Source organism: Bison bison, unplaced genomic scaffold, assembly GCF_000754665.1.
Source record: "Bison bison bison isolate TAMUID 2011002044 unplaced genomic scaffold, Bison_UMD1.0 scf7180017864466, whole genome shotgun sequence".
NCBI lineage: Eukaryota > Metazoa > Chordata > Mammalia > Artiodactyla > Bovidae > Bison > Bison bison.
This window is the reverse complement of record NW_011495027.1, coordinates 1,011,766-1,027,070: the sequence shown is the minus strand read 5'-3', so window position 1 is coordinate 1,027,070 and position 15,305 is coordinate 1,011,766.

Sequence of the window (15,305 nt, the reverse complement as noted above, 5' to 3'; positions counted from 1 at the left end):
CTAGACTCTGCTCTTGTAAAGCAGCCAGAGGCAACATGCAAATAAATAGCAAGGAGGCTGTATTCCAAAACTTTATTTACAAAAACAGGCAGCAAATGGATTTGGTCCTAGGGCCATAGTTTGCAATCCTTTGATCTAGAAACTTCTGATTGTAAAGCTGGAGCTGCAATAGCCAAATGGTTATGTGAATTTTTATCAACAGTAATATTTAATGCCATTGGGGCTTTTAAGACTAATTACAAAATCTGAGTAATTTCCTTAAGATTTTTTGTCAGTGGAGAGATAGGCACCAGCAAAGAGCAATCTTTTATCAAAAATACTTGCTTCTTTATAAAGTCATTCTTTCAAACAACTCCATATAGGAGTTTATATTGAAGCCCAATTTCCAAATATTTGTATCTTCATTGGTTCTTAGCAGATGTGACAAATAATAAGAAAAGATGAACACTCAGCCTGATTTCAGTTTAGATTTTGGGGCATGGAGAAAGAAGATGCTGGCTCTATCAGAGTTAATCGCAAATTTGCTTCAGAAATTCTCATAAAAAAAACAGTCTCTTTAATCTGCCTTCTCATTCATAGGCTTCTCATTCAACCTTCTGAAGAAATGTCAAATTATCTGAGTGATAACTACAGGTGAGTCCAGGGTAATGTCTTTCCTTGGTTTTTCCAGTAATCTGCTATTGACCTCTATATGCCACTTAACTTCTATTTGATCTATTTCCCAATTTATAAAAAAAGGAGAATAAAGAGATGTCTGTAAAGTGGTTTGAAAGCCCGAGTAAAAGGCCCTCTGAAACACATGATGGCTGAGCTTCAAAGAGTCAGGAGGATACTCTGGCTATTGAGAATATATTTTAAATCATGTAAGTGGACACAATGGTAATTTTGTGAATGTCATATTACTCAGCAGTATTCCAGAGGGTCAACTAGATAAGGATGACATAAAAGTTCAATATTAAAATTAAGCCTTTTAATTAAAATAGATTTAAATAGAATATATAGAAGGAATGAGTTTTAAATTGAAAGTTGCTATTTTGTGATGTCAAAATAGATATAAAATCATGTAGACATTCTCAGTCTGTTTTATATAGTTGAGTTATTCCAGCTTTTTAAACAAAATTATGTTTCACTTGCTTTTTTTTTTTAAACTCCATTTTCCCTCATGTTGTCTTCTTTCCTTTGGGAGACATAACCTTGAACATTTTAAATAATCCCAATCATACTATAAAATTAATGTCATAGAAGCAGCATAAGGTGGTGGAACTATACTGGGATCAGTATCAGAATATGGGTCTGTATCATTTGCATTTTCTAACCTTTAACTACTCCATCAATACAGATAATAATAATAAGTTTGCAAGAGCTCTTACAGGAGACTAAACAAGATATCAAATGAGAAAATATTAACAGTATGGATGTTCAGTAGCCAATACTCAAATTTGAGTCAGAGTTTGAATGAAGAGTGCTGAGTAAGTGAAATACTCAGACGTGGTAATTTCTCTAATAGAAAAAAGAGAAGGAGCAAATAATCATAGTTTTCTTAACAAACGAAGAGTTAGCATTGGGACAGCAATTTTCATTGTGTCTTAATATTTTCAATGAAAGATGTTTAAATCTCTTGCTCCTATCAAAATGGTGAAGATGAAAAGAATGGCCTTTCATGATTCTAACTACCTCCTTAGAGACCCTTTCAAGGCCCCATATGAAATCTGGATGATAATTGAAGCATCTCTGAATCCAAAAAGACTATGGATTATCTGGACATTAAAAAATGTTATAGATAGACTCATAAATATACCAACATACCTGAACTCATCTCCGAAGCAGACAAGGGACCTGCTTAGAAGTAGGACAGAGGTAAAAATGGGAAATTGTGTAAAGCAAAATGAATACTCAAAATAACTGTAATGATTGAAATCACACACACACACACACACACACATGCAAGTTAAGTAACCGAGCCATGGCAAAATGGTCAAAGCTGGTGTTGGTGGGACCCCCATTTGTTGGTTAGTCTTAGATGAATTTTTATACAAATGAGGTATACCCAGGAGGTTATGGGGCAGAATGCTTAGGGGATATGTGGTGTTTATGAAAGGAAAAGAAGGGAGGAGGAGAGAATCAAACTTAAAACAAGAATCACCTGATGTAAGTGTTGGAGTTCTGAGACTGTGTTCCCATTTATCTGGTGGTAAGAAGAAAGACATGAAGAAAAGTGATTTTGGCACTCATAACTGATTTGGGATGGACACAAGGGAAGCGCAGAATAATTTGTGGATATTTTTTCCTTCCCCTTAATTATTTTAATTGTACTTTGGATAAGCTAAAAATTGGTTCTGAGAGTCTAATCAAGCTGTTTTTGAACAAAAATGTAGAGTTGATCAGTCTGGGGAAAAATACTTCAGCTACTTATACTAACAGTGCCCATTCACTGGGGTTTTAGGATATAGGCAGTAATTGTTTACAGAATTTTATATACTTGCTTCTTTTATTCTTCATCATATATCCATAGGGTTGATACTATCAATATCTCCATTTCCAGATGAAGACAGAGTCCTTGGAAGTCAAATATCTTACTTGAGATCACACAGTCAATAAGAGAATGCACCTGGAATTAGAGCTAACACGGCCTTACTCAGCCTCATATCCTGCCTGGTGGGAGTGCTGAGTCAAGAGTGAGAAATGGCAAGTCTGGTAAAAGCAGAGGGTGATTCCAAATGGATCCATTGGCACCCATAGTACTCCTTGGGATGCTGGGTACACAGTTCCTAGATTTTATAGATGCCCAGACCCAGTGGGTCACTATTTAGTTGTGATCCTGCATTGCCTCCTAAAGGAATGTGAGTCTGTACTTCCCATAATAAGACAGACTAAATCAGCAGAGGGCCCTTTAAGGATTCCCTTCCTCCTCCACACTCTGTCACAGTCTACTTGCAAGAAGAGACTTTCCACAGGAAGAACTCAAAGCACTCAAGGTGGCCATGAATTTCCCCTTGACTCATAGACAGGTAAAAGAAATTTGACTCCTAATCACAAGGAAGCAGGAAGTCTCCTTCATGTCTTTTGATCTTTTGTTGCTCTGAGGAGGCCCACATATCATTGTTTTGCCATTTCAGGACATTAAACCCATTTGTTCCTTTATATATCTGCTAATCATAGATGCTGAAATGAAGAAATACAGCCTAAATAAAGACGCCGGCAACAGCTTGCAGGAAGTATTAAAAACAATTCTGCAGAAGGTTAGGAGCCTGGCCTTCTCCATTGTTTTAAAGGTACTCTCTTTGATTGGCCACAAGGTCACTTCAGTACAGACAACAGCAGAGACTTGGAGAACTATTGAGCACTAAATTTTCACAATGAGTCAGCTAGAGGTTATTAAGTACAGAGAATGCCAAAGACATAATATACTGAGAAGACGGGAAACTTGTGCAAGTTGCTTCCTCCATGTCCTGGCAGGCCATTGTCTTTTTGTGCCACTTTCTGTCTCTGGTTTCTGTGGGCTGTGCCTGAGCAGCTAAGAGGAGGTACCTACAGAAAAACTATGAACTCGGAGGCTGGCTCAGCCAAGTCTGCCCAACAGGCTAGAACCAGAGATGCAGGAAGTCCCTCTCCAAAGGTGTGAAGACAGGCTCTGATACATTGTCAAATCACCCATCAGAACTTTAGGGAGGCAGAATAGTGTTCTGGTTAAACTCCAGGGTTTGGGGGACAAATAAAACTGGAGTTAATTCCTGATTCTTCATGGGCTAATAATGTAACCGTAGAATAACTCTTTTGTCTTTACAAGGCACAGTCTTATTTTGCAAAGTGGAATTTGTATCAGCACTTTCTATATAGAAATGCTATGAAGATTAAATACCTGATACAATGTCAGGACTGTAGTGATGACTTCATTCATGGAGGTTATTATTATTGAGCACTTTTTATGTGTACATCCTTTTTCAGAGCATTGGGATAAATATAGAAGGAAAAAGCATGCAATTCACTCTCAGGATGCATGCATTTAAATAATAGAAGAAATTACATAATCCAAAGAGAATGTAAAATTGTTTACCCTTAAAATGTTGATAGTATCCTCAGTGCCATAGTATGTATAGTCAGATGACTTAAATGTTTACATCTTATTCCAGGTTTATCTCTCACCCTCTGATCCTTTTGCTGACACTCTCTTATTTGATCATTAGAGAAAGAAAGGGAGTAAGGGGAGATTTCAGTTCATTGCAAATACTGTACACAAGGATAAACCCAGGTTTCTTCTGTACTGGATATAAAGGATGCTTTGAGGGGGCTCTTTTAAGAAGGTTGCAACCATTTTTCCCACAGAAATCATAAAGAGGTCAGTGTTTTATAATCCAGAGGAACAATAGACAGGAAAGGGCCTCTTCCTGCCCATGAAAACAGTGATAGGCTTGCAAGGTCTTCCACTGTAGTCAGAGCCCCAAGAGGTTAACAGCCCTTACTCCCTATCTACGTGTCTTCTAGAGGTACTTCTCTTCTTGGATTCTTTTTGGCTTAAGAAATGATCTTTTCCCTCACTTCACTTATCCTCTCCAGTCCTGCTTTTCTTTCTGCTCCCCTCTAGTGTCGGGCTTTGTTGCTGATCTCCGTGGAGCCTCTCAAGGGCACTTGGCAGAGTTGTTGTCTCCGGTTCAGGCTTTCTCCGCGTCCTCTGACCAGTAATAGAACAAAGGACAAAAGGCCATCTCTTCATGTAACAATATCTCTTTATTTAAGCTTTGTTCTGCTGCTTTGGGCCTGTTCTCTCTAATTCACCAGATTTGCACTTAAGAGATTATCCCCTTTCTCTTCTATAACCTCCCAACTTCTAGAATGAGTAGCTGGCTATGTTGCATCCGGTTTTCTCACTTCCAATAAATCCTTCAGCACTCTTTCTTAAGATCTGGGGATAATATGGGCAAACGGAAAAATCAAACCAATGCCAATCTCTGTTTCTAGGCCCCCTGCTCTGGCTTGGTGGCCAGAATCCTGGATCCTGCAGGTTCCCTCCTAAACCACTTCCAAAATTGGACAAGCCTTTGGAGCTGTGAGGGCTGGATTAGCTGGTGGAGGAACTGGCACTCCTAAAGGACCTTCTTTCTTAATAGCTCCTTCCTTAATGGGACCTGGAAGTAGTTCTGGAGGCCTGCAGAAAGGACCTATCAACATTCAGGGATGTCCACTCTTATCATTTTAGGGAATTCTTGTGAATTCTTCTTCTATTTCTACTTCTCACTGCTCCCAAAGTCCAGGGCAAATCTAGCCCCAGCCCACCACACACTTCCTCCTCCCCATGGTTACTGCCACCATCTTAATTCAAGTGCTCACTATTTCTCCATGGAAGAATTCCAATACTTGTGTTAGTTTCCTTGCTACTTGGCTATAAAAAGAGTAACACAAGCTGAGTACAGAAATTTATCGTTTCATAGTTTTAGTCTAGAAGGCAGAAATCAGGGTGTTGGCAAGGCCATGATTCTTTTAAGGGCCATAGCAGAGAATCTGTTTCATACCTTTCTCTTACTTTCTGGGGCTGGCTTTCCTTAGCTTGAAGCTGCATAATCTCTAATTGTCGCCTCTGTTGTCACAAGGCATTCTTTCCCCATGTCTTTATTTTCTAATTTTTCTATAAAGACAATAGTTATAACAAATTAGGACCCACGCTAATGACCTCATCTTGACTCCATCTTCAAAGACCCTATTCCCAAAAAAGGACACAATTACAGATACTTAGGGTTAGGACTTCAGCATATATTTTTTATGTATATGTGTCTTAGTCACTCAGTCAGGTCTGACTCTTTGCGACCCCATGGACTGCAGCCCATAGGTTCCTCTGTCCAATGGGTTCTCCAGGCAAGAATACTGGAGTGGGTTGCCATTTCCTTCTCCAGAGTATTTTCCTGACCTAGGGATTGAGCCAAGGTCTTCTGCACTGCACTCAGATTCTTTACCACCTAAGCCATCAGGGAAGCCCATGAGTGGTATTGAAAGCAATCAATACCCTAACAGGTCTCCCTGCCACCAGTGGTTCCTTTCTATACTCCATTTCTGGTGTACTGCCTAGCTAGCTTTCTAAAACACAAACTACATCATATTTGAATTTTAAAAATATCCATTAACTCTCCATATCGTTCACATAAAATCTTGAGGATTGCATTTCAATTCCTTTTCATATTAGATTCTTCCCATATCCCTTTGTGACATGTTCTTTCATTTTCTCTATCATAGAATCTGTGGGCCTATCACTGTGACAATTAAAACTTATAACCCTGGTATATTTTCTTGCTCACTCAAGCCCCACCCCCCTTAAAGTGAATCAATCCCTCCTAGTATTTTCCCCCTGATAACCCTTTGTTTATGCTACTACTATAGAATTTGTCACATTGCACCATGATCTTATTCATACAGATTTCCCAATGTCTAGTACTTATCTGTAAATAAATGATGTTGAATAAACAGTCCCAGAGACGAATAAACTATTTGGTAATCAACACTGCAAGTATCTTTATATATATGTGCTCTTCATGAGTTCTAGTTCCTAATAGTAATGTGTCAGTATAAATATCTTATTCAGATAGCATAGTAGCCAAGCAGTCAGGTTTTAGAACCAAACTTCTGCAATGACAAGTTTTGTGATTTTGTGTTCTTCATATAACATTTCTATTCTTTAATAGGAAGCTGTAAGATGAAAATATGAGTTTCTAATCTCTAGAGTTATTGTGAAGATAAAATTTGGAAAATCTTTAGAGAAATGACTGATACAAACAAAATGGCTATCGTCAGTTTGGTTCTGTTCAGTTCAGTCGCTCAGTCGTGTCTGACTCTTTGTGATCCCATGGACTGCAGCACGCCAGGCCTCCCTGTCCATCACCAACACACGAAGTGTACTCAAACTCATGTCCATTGAGTCCTGTGATACCATCCAACCATCTCATCTTCTGTCATCCCCTTTGCCTCCCACCTTCAATCTTTCCCAGCATCAGGATCTTTTCAAATGAGTCAGCTCTTCGCATCACATGGCCAAAGTATTGGAGTTTCAGCTTTAGCATCAGTCCTTCCAATGAATATTCAGGAATGATTTCCTTTAGGATGGACTAGTTGGGTCTCCTTACAGTCCAAGGGACTCTCAAGAGTCTTCTCCAACACCACAGTTCAAAAGCATCAATTGTCCTGCGCATATCTTTCTTTATACTCCAACTCTCACATCCATACATGACTCCTGGAAAAACCATAGCCTTGACTAGATGGACCTTTGTTGGCAAAGTAATGTCTCTGCTTTTTAACATGCTGTCTAGGTTGGTCATAACTTTCCTTCCAAGGAGTAAGTGTCTTTTAATTTCATGGCTGCAATCACCATCTACAGTGATTTTGGAGCCCAAAAAATCAATCACTGTTTCCTTATCTATTTGCCATGAAGTGATGGGACCAGATGCCCTGACCTTAGTTTTCTGAATGTTGAGCTTTAAGCCAACTTTTTCACTCTCCTCTTTCACTTTCACCAAGAGACTCTTTAGTTCTTCTTCACTTTCTGCCAGAAGGGTGGTGTCAACTGCGTATCTGAGGTTATTGATATTTCTCCTGGCAATCTTGATTCCAGCTTGTGCTTCTTCCAGCCCAGCATTTCTCATGAGGTACACTGCATATAAGTTAAATAAGCAGGGTGACAATGTACAGCCTTGACATACTCCTTTTATTATTTGGAACCAGTCTGTTGTTCCATGTCCAATTCTAACTGTAGCTTCCTGACCTGCATATAGGTTTCTCAAGAGGCAGGTCAGGTGGTCTGGTAATCCCATCTCTTTCAGAATTTTCCACAGTTTATTGTGATCCACACAGTCAAAGGCTATGGCATAGTCAATAAAGCCTGGAACTCTCTTGCTTTTTCAGTGATCCAACGGATGTTAGCAATTTGATCCCTGGCTCCTCTGCATTTTCTAAAACCAGCTTGAACATCTGGAAGTTCACAGTTCACGTATTGTTGAAGCCTGGCTTGGAGAATTTTGAGCATTACTTTACTAGGGTGTGAGATGAGTGTAATTGTGTGGTAGTTTGAGCATTCTTTGTCATTGCCTTTCATTGGGACTGGAATGAAGACTGACCTTTTCCAGTCCTGTGGCCACTGCTGAGTTTTCCAAATTTGCTGGCATATTGAGTGCAGCACTTTCACAGCATCATCTTTCAGGATTTGAAATAGCTCAGCTGGAATTCCATCACCTCCACTAGCTTTGTTAGTAGTGATGCTTTAAGACCCACTTGACTTCGCATTCCAGGACGTCTGGCTCTAGGTCAGTGATCACACCATCATGATTATCTGAGTTATGGAGATCTTTTTTGTACAGTTCTTCTGTGTATTCTTGCCACCTCTTCTTAATATCTTTTGCTTCTGTTAGATCCATACCATTTCTGTCCTTTACTGAGCCCATCTTTGCATAAAATGTTTTTTTGTTTTCTCTAATTTTCTTGAAGAGATCTCTAGTCTTTCCCATCCTATTTTTTCTCTATTTCTTTGCACTGATCACTGAGGAAGGCTTTCTTATCTCTCCTTGCTATTCTTTGGAACTCTGCATTCAAATGGGTATATCTTTCCTTTTCTCCTTTGCTTTTCACTTCTCTTTCTTTTCATAGCTGTTTGTAAGGCCTCCTCAGACAGCCATTTTGCTTTTTTGCATTTCTTTTTCTTGGGGATGGTCTCGATCTCTGTCTCCTCTTAACGTTACGAATCTCTATCCATAGTTCATCCAGCACTCTTTCTATCAGATCTAGCCCCTTAAATCTATTTCTCCCTTTCACTGTATAATCGTAACAGATTTTATTTAAGTCATACTGGAATGGTCTAGTGGTTTTCCCTACTTTTTTAAATTTAAGTCTGAATTTGGCAATAAGAGTTCATGATCTGAGCCACAGTCAGCTCCTGGTGTTGTTTTTGCTGACTGTCTACACATGGACGTCACCAGATGGTCAACACCAAAAATGGCTATTATCTATTGGCTATTATCTTTATAATCACTATTTCTATTATTTTTGTTACTTACCACTTGTTGAATCGACATTACATATGTGGTTCTGAGGTTTATTAAATAGCTTTTTTCTCCCACCAGAGATTAAAATGAAAGGTAGATACGATGATCAGATAGACAAAATTAAACTTTAAGCTTTATTTCTGACATAATTGTTGGAGAACATGGTTTAGAAGTCTAGTAACAAAAGCCCTCCCAGTACCCCAGTCCAGAACTGAACCTTTCCACCCAGTCTCAGACAAAGCTGAGAGTGTGAGTCTCTCTGCATGTATCTAGATCCAAAGAAGAGATGCATATATGCATAATTCCTTTTGAAGTTTCTCATCAGATATGTCATCTCTCTTAACCCTTTCTCTTCTCCCCTACCACTTTCTAAAGAGTGAGTGAGAGTGAAGAGAGAGGTCCAGAGAGCTATTCTGCATGTAAGTCAGAGGAAAAGGGAAAGATAAATATCCTCCCTAACATATAACATATCTCCTCATACTGTATGTTCTACTTATATTAACTCTGTCCTTTAAAACAAACTTAATGACATAAGTATATTTATCACCTTCATTTTAAAGATGAAGAATCGGAGACACTGAAAAGTTAACTAATTTACCTTAAGACAACCTAACACCAAGTAGAAGTAACATAAATTGAATCCAAAGTTATTTGTGATGGTATTTCACCTCTCATCTGTCCAAAAAACTAAAACTAAAAATATATCTCTATGTATGGAGGAATTTTATATCTCTTAATTGTTGAATTTGGACCTTTACAATGCAACAAAAAGTATTACTTAATAATGGTTTTCCATACATCCTGTATAATTTATTATTAGTAAGTTCATGGAAATGCATATAAAGATACACAGTGGATCATGGTTAATATCCAATATGATGCTTTTGACTTACACCTCATAACATAAATTGGAAAATTTTTGGCACTTTGTGGTTAAAGGAAATTAAATGCTTTCTCCTTAATGAATTGATAAATCCCCTTTCATCATTTTTGCTTCATATTATTTATTGGCCCTCACGTGTGTTTCATAATATTCTCTATTTCATGGCAGTTCCTATTGGAGTATTTCCTTGCAGAAAATTCTCTGACTGGGTCATTTGTTCAGTTTTCATTTAAGAGCAAAGTATCTATTACTGTGTTTCTAGTCCTAGTTTTTTCCTTTTCAGGGTTCTAACTATTCTTGTACCTATTTGCTACTGCTACCTCAAGAATGGGCTTCCCAGGTTGTCCTAGTGGTAAAGAACTCGCCTGCTAATGCAGAGGACATAAGAGATGCAGATTTTATCCCTGGGTCAGAAAGATGCCCTGGAGAAGAAATGGCAACCCACTTCAGTATTCTTGCCTGGAAAATCCCACGCGTAGAGGAGCCTGGCAGGCTTCAGTTCATAGACCCGCAAAGAGTCAGACACAACTGAAGCCACTTAGCATATGCCCTAAGAATGGGGCTTCCCAGGTGTCGCTAGGGGTAAAGAACCTGCCTGGCAATTCAAGAGACATGAGAGAGTCAAGTTCAATCCCCGGGTCAGCAAGATCTCATGGAGAAGGCCACGGCAACCCACTCCAGTATTCTTGCCTGGAGAATCCCATGGACAGAGGAGTCTGGTGGGCTACAGTCCATAGGGTCATACAGAGTCCGACAAGACTGAAGTGACTTAGATGCACACATGCACACCAAGAATCACTTCCGGTCTCCTACCCTATGTTTTTGCACAACCTTCCCTTCCACCCAGCCCCCTGCCAGTGTTTTCTTTCTTGGTTAAACTGTAAGCGATGTAAAGACTACAGTTTTATATGTCTTGTTTGCTACTACAACTCTTATGCCTAAGCTAAGTGCATGTCCTAAATTACTTATCATGAGATGAAGGTGAGATGATGATGATGGTGATGATGATGAAATTATTCTTTAGCTTTTTTTGTAAGATTACAGTCACTTCCAGTCTGAAAGAAATCTTGCTGTTGGGACTGTCATTTTGTATCACATGATCAAGTGTTCTTTCAGCTCTAGGAGCCAAGAATTTTTCTCTTTATTTTTCTTCTTAATTCTCTGTGGGCTACAGATATATTTTACATCATTATGCTAAATTGCAGTTAGGAAGGTAATATATCATTGCCTCTCTTCAACCACTTTAAAATTGACATGTTGAATTTATCCTGTAATCTAGTTGAGCCCTGTGAGGCAGAATTAGATCATGGTGGTCTTGAAGTGTGATGTTGGGTTTTGGAATAATAGCTACAACTTTCTCCTTTTAAAAGTGATATCTGGTAGACTTTTTTAAAATGGGAAATTAACAATAGCTACCAACACTACATTGCCCTGTATCCTATGAAAGATATTATGCATATACCAACAGAACCTCTTGATCTGTGTTCTCATGTGATAGTGATTGCAAAGTTTTATTCATGATTCCATTTGAGTGCCTGATGTAGACTGGATTTTCAACAAATGGTAAATCTATTTAATAGTAATTCTGAAAACAATTTTATAACAACATAAGAATGAAGGATGGTGACCCTCCTGCTATTATAAATACATATATGTGCTGTGTGAGGCTCTGAATACAATCTATAAATCATATGGAAGGGATTGTTGGGAAATTTTTTCATAATCATGTGTGTAGTACAAAAGATAAGATTTTTAAGAGAAAAACTTTGAGTCACATTGAAAATAAGATGCAGAGTCTAATTTCATCAGCATTTAACATGGGGCTCATTTTGGTTTTCCCAAAGAAAGAGGAAGCAGCAACTGAAAATTTGGTCTTACAGTATCTTTCTCTTTCTCCTTTGATGTACATTAGTTCCCATGGAAACTATGTTGGGATGGCTTGAGAGCGACATCTACAAATGCAGTGTAAGGTCATTTTTATCTAATGCTTTGAAATTTAAACCATGATTTGTGATATACAGTGAACTCCCCTTAACATATTCTGAAGGACTATGAAAAGACACTATTCTGAATGCAGAAACAAGACATGTGACTACGTTATGCAGTTTTCAAAAAGTTTGACATTGTTCTATGTGTAGAAAAACAGAAAGAGCCTCATTTCCCAGTATGCCTTTAGGAATCCTTAACATGAAGGGTAGGAAACACCCATTCTGCCTCCTTCTTTATTGCTGGTAGTCAGTGAGATCACTAGGTAAGGGACAAGTAGTCAAGCTTTAAATGATGCAATAAGTAGTTGCATGTAGACTGTGATAACACTGCAGGGGTTTTCTTTCATCCATACAGAGTCTACCATGACTCCTGGCCTGCCCTTGTTAGGGCACTGATGTGATTTTCTTTATTAATTTGCCAGAGCTTCACTTATAAATTCCAGGTATAATTAAAGGTAGATATGTTTCTAAGGAGAGGACCTAGAGTGTAGAATAAAAATGGTTTGAGGTTTAGTGGAATCTGATCTTCTCAGGCTTCTAAAGCACTCTTTGGAGAAGAAAAGTCTAGATGCTGAGTTAGGAAGTCTGGATTCAAATCCTGACTCATTTCCTTTCTAGTAATATGCCTCGATCAAGTTGAAACTTATCTGAGCCTTGGTATCATGATCTGAAGAACACAGTAAAATTTTAAATGGATAAGTGTGTGAAAAGGACAGAGCATAGAAGAGAGAGCTTAATGTTAGTTACATGATATGTGGAAAATTCTGAAAAAGATGGGAATATCAGACCACCTGACCTGCCTCTTGAGAAACCTGTATGCAGGTCAGGAAGCAACAGTTAGAACTGGACATGGAACAACAGACTGGTTCCAAATTGGAAAAGGAGCACGAGGCTGTACATTGTCACCCTGCTTATTTAACTTATATGCAGAGTACATCATGAGAAATGCTGGGCTGGAAGACTCACAAGCTGGAATCAAGATTGCCGGGAGAAATATCAATAACCTCAGATATGCAGAAGACACCACCCTTCTGGCAGAAAGTGAAGAAGAACTAAAGAGCCTCTTGATGAAAGTGAAAGAGGAGAGTGAAAAAGTTGGCTTAAAGCTCAACATTCAGAAAACTAAGGTCAGGGCATCTGGTCCCATCACTTCATGGCAGATAGATAGGGAAACAGTGATTGACTTTATTTTTTTGGGCTCCAAAATCACTGCAGATGGTGATTGCAGCCATGAAATTAAAAGACGCTTACTCCTTGGAAGGAAAGTTATGACCAACCTAGACAGCATGTTCAAAAGCAGAGACATTACTTTGCCAACAAAGGTCCGTCTAGTCAAGGCTATGGTTTTTCCAGTGGTCACGTATGGATGTGAGAGTTGGACTGTGAAGAAAGCTGAGTGCTGAAGAATTGATGCTTTTGAACTGTGGTCTTGGAGAAGACTCTTGCGAGTCCCCTTGGACTGCAAGGAGATCCAACCAGTCCATCCTAAAGGAGATCAGTCCTGGGTGTTCATTGGAAGGACTGATGTTGAGCTGAAACTCCAATACTTTGGCCACCTGATGCGAAGAGCTGACTCATTTGAAAAGACACTGATTCTGGGAAAGATTGAGGGCAGGAGGAGAAGGGGACAACAGAGGATGACATGGTTGGATGGTATCACCGACTCAATGGACATGAATTTGGGTAAACTCTGGGAGTTGGTGATGGACAGGGAGGCCTGGAGTGCTGCGGTTCATGGGGTCGCAAAGAGTCAGAAACGACTGAGCGACTGAACTGAACTGAGGAAATAAATATATTTGCATTGCATGAATGAATGAGTTGTAAAACTTTGTTTATACCTGTCTTTGTTCTCGTTATAGTCCTTTATGTAGAAAGTTATGGAAAAGTACATCTCTTGTCTCACATTATAGTCAGATGTGGGTCAATGACTATCTGCATTTTACTGTCACCATCTGGAATATGTAGCCTCCAAGGTTACTTTTGGAAATGAAATGATCGGATGAGGCACATGGGCTCCTAATTGCCTCCACCCGAAGAGATCACCTCCACTCAGGTTACATTGGTCCCACCTAATTGCAAGGCTAGGCTGGGAACTATTAGCAAACTTGTCAGTGATTGGTACACACTTACTCTGTCTTCCACTTCAAAAAATATGTTTCATAAATCTTCTTGTTTAAAACTGATAATTGTAAAAAAAAAAAAAAAAAAAGAAAATCGTAAAACAAGCATATTTCCAAAAAATGGCAAACATTGCATTCCCAATAACATTCTTGTAAGACCTGCTGTCCCAACACTGCCAATTTTATCTATGTTGAGAAAAAGAACAATACATTCTTGGTTGATAGAGTAAGTCACATTGCTTCATGTCTCCTGCCCACAGACTTAAACTTTAAGAGGCGTATAAATAAGCAACTTAGCATATGTGACCTCCTGACCGTGAAGTGTTAAATTCCAGGAACTATATTACTCCACCACTTTTATTTGTCTGTGGGAAATCATTTGATTTATGTCTGATCCCAGGATACAATAAAAATGTGCAGGTATGCTAGCTAGAACGATTGGAACCTGTCAAATAAAAATTTTAGTTGCTCTTAAAATCTGCAAATAAAAGTAATGTTTGATTAAGAATACTACCACTTATATCATACTTTTATCAGTATTCAGACACAAAACATATTCTAATAATTTAATTTCAATATAGTACAGTGTACCACAGATTTTGGAGAAAAACAACCTCTTCATAATGAAAAGAAAGTTTTCTTATTTGCAAAGCAGTTAGAACAGAAAAGCAGTTCTAGCCAGAAGGAGCTAAACCAGTACAGACAAGGTGGATTAACAGAGAGATTCAGTCAGCCCAGCAAGGTCTGAAGTTTCTCAGGTTTGGCTTATTTACATTGACCATTCATTCTTACTTTATGGGCTTCAGAACTTAAAATGCAGTCCAGCTAGGATTGTAAACCAAAGTACCATAATGACCTACAAGACTGTTGGAAAGGAATTCCCATCTAGGCTTTCAGATTCAAGAGGCTGGGATAATTCCAAAATGATTCTCAGCTCTTGGATATTTTAGGCAGGGCCACATAGATGCAGAGTGAGACTCAAAAGTGACCTGAAGAATTTCCATCTCATTAGCACTTCATTTACAGAGTACCTATGTCAAGCCTCAGTCTCGGTGTTCTTGTGTTAGCTTAAACATAAGGGAAATAAAATCAGCTCTAGCCAATACACGGCTGAGTACAGATTCTGTTGTCTATCAGTTCAGTCGCTCAGTCGTGTCCAACTCTTTGCGACCCCATGAATTGCAGCGCGCCAGGCCTCCCTGTCCATCACCAACTCCCGGAGTTCACTCAGACTCACGTCCATCGAGTCGGTGATGCCATCCAGCCATCTCATCCTCTGTCGTCACCTTTTCCTCCTGCC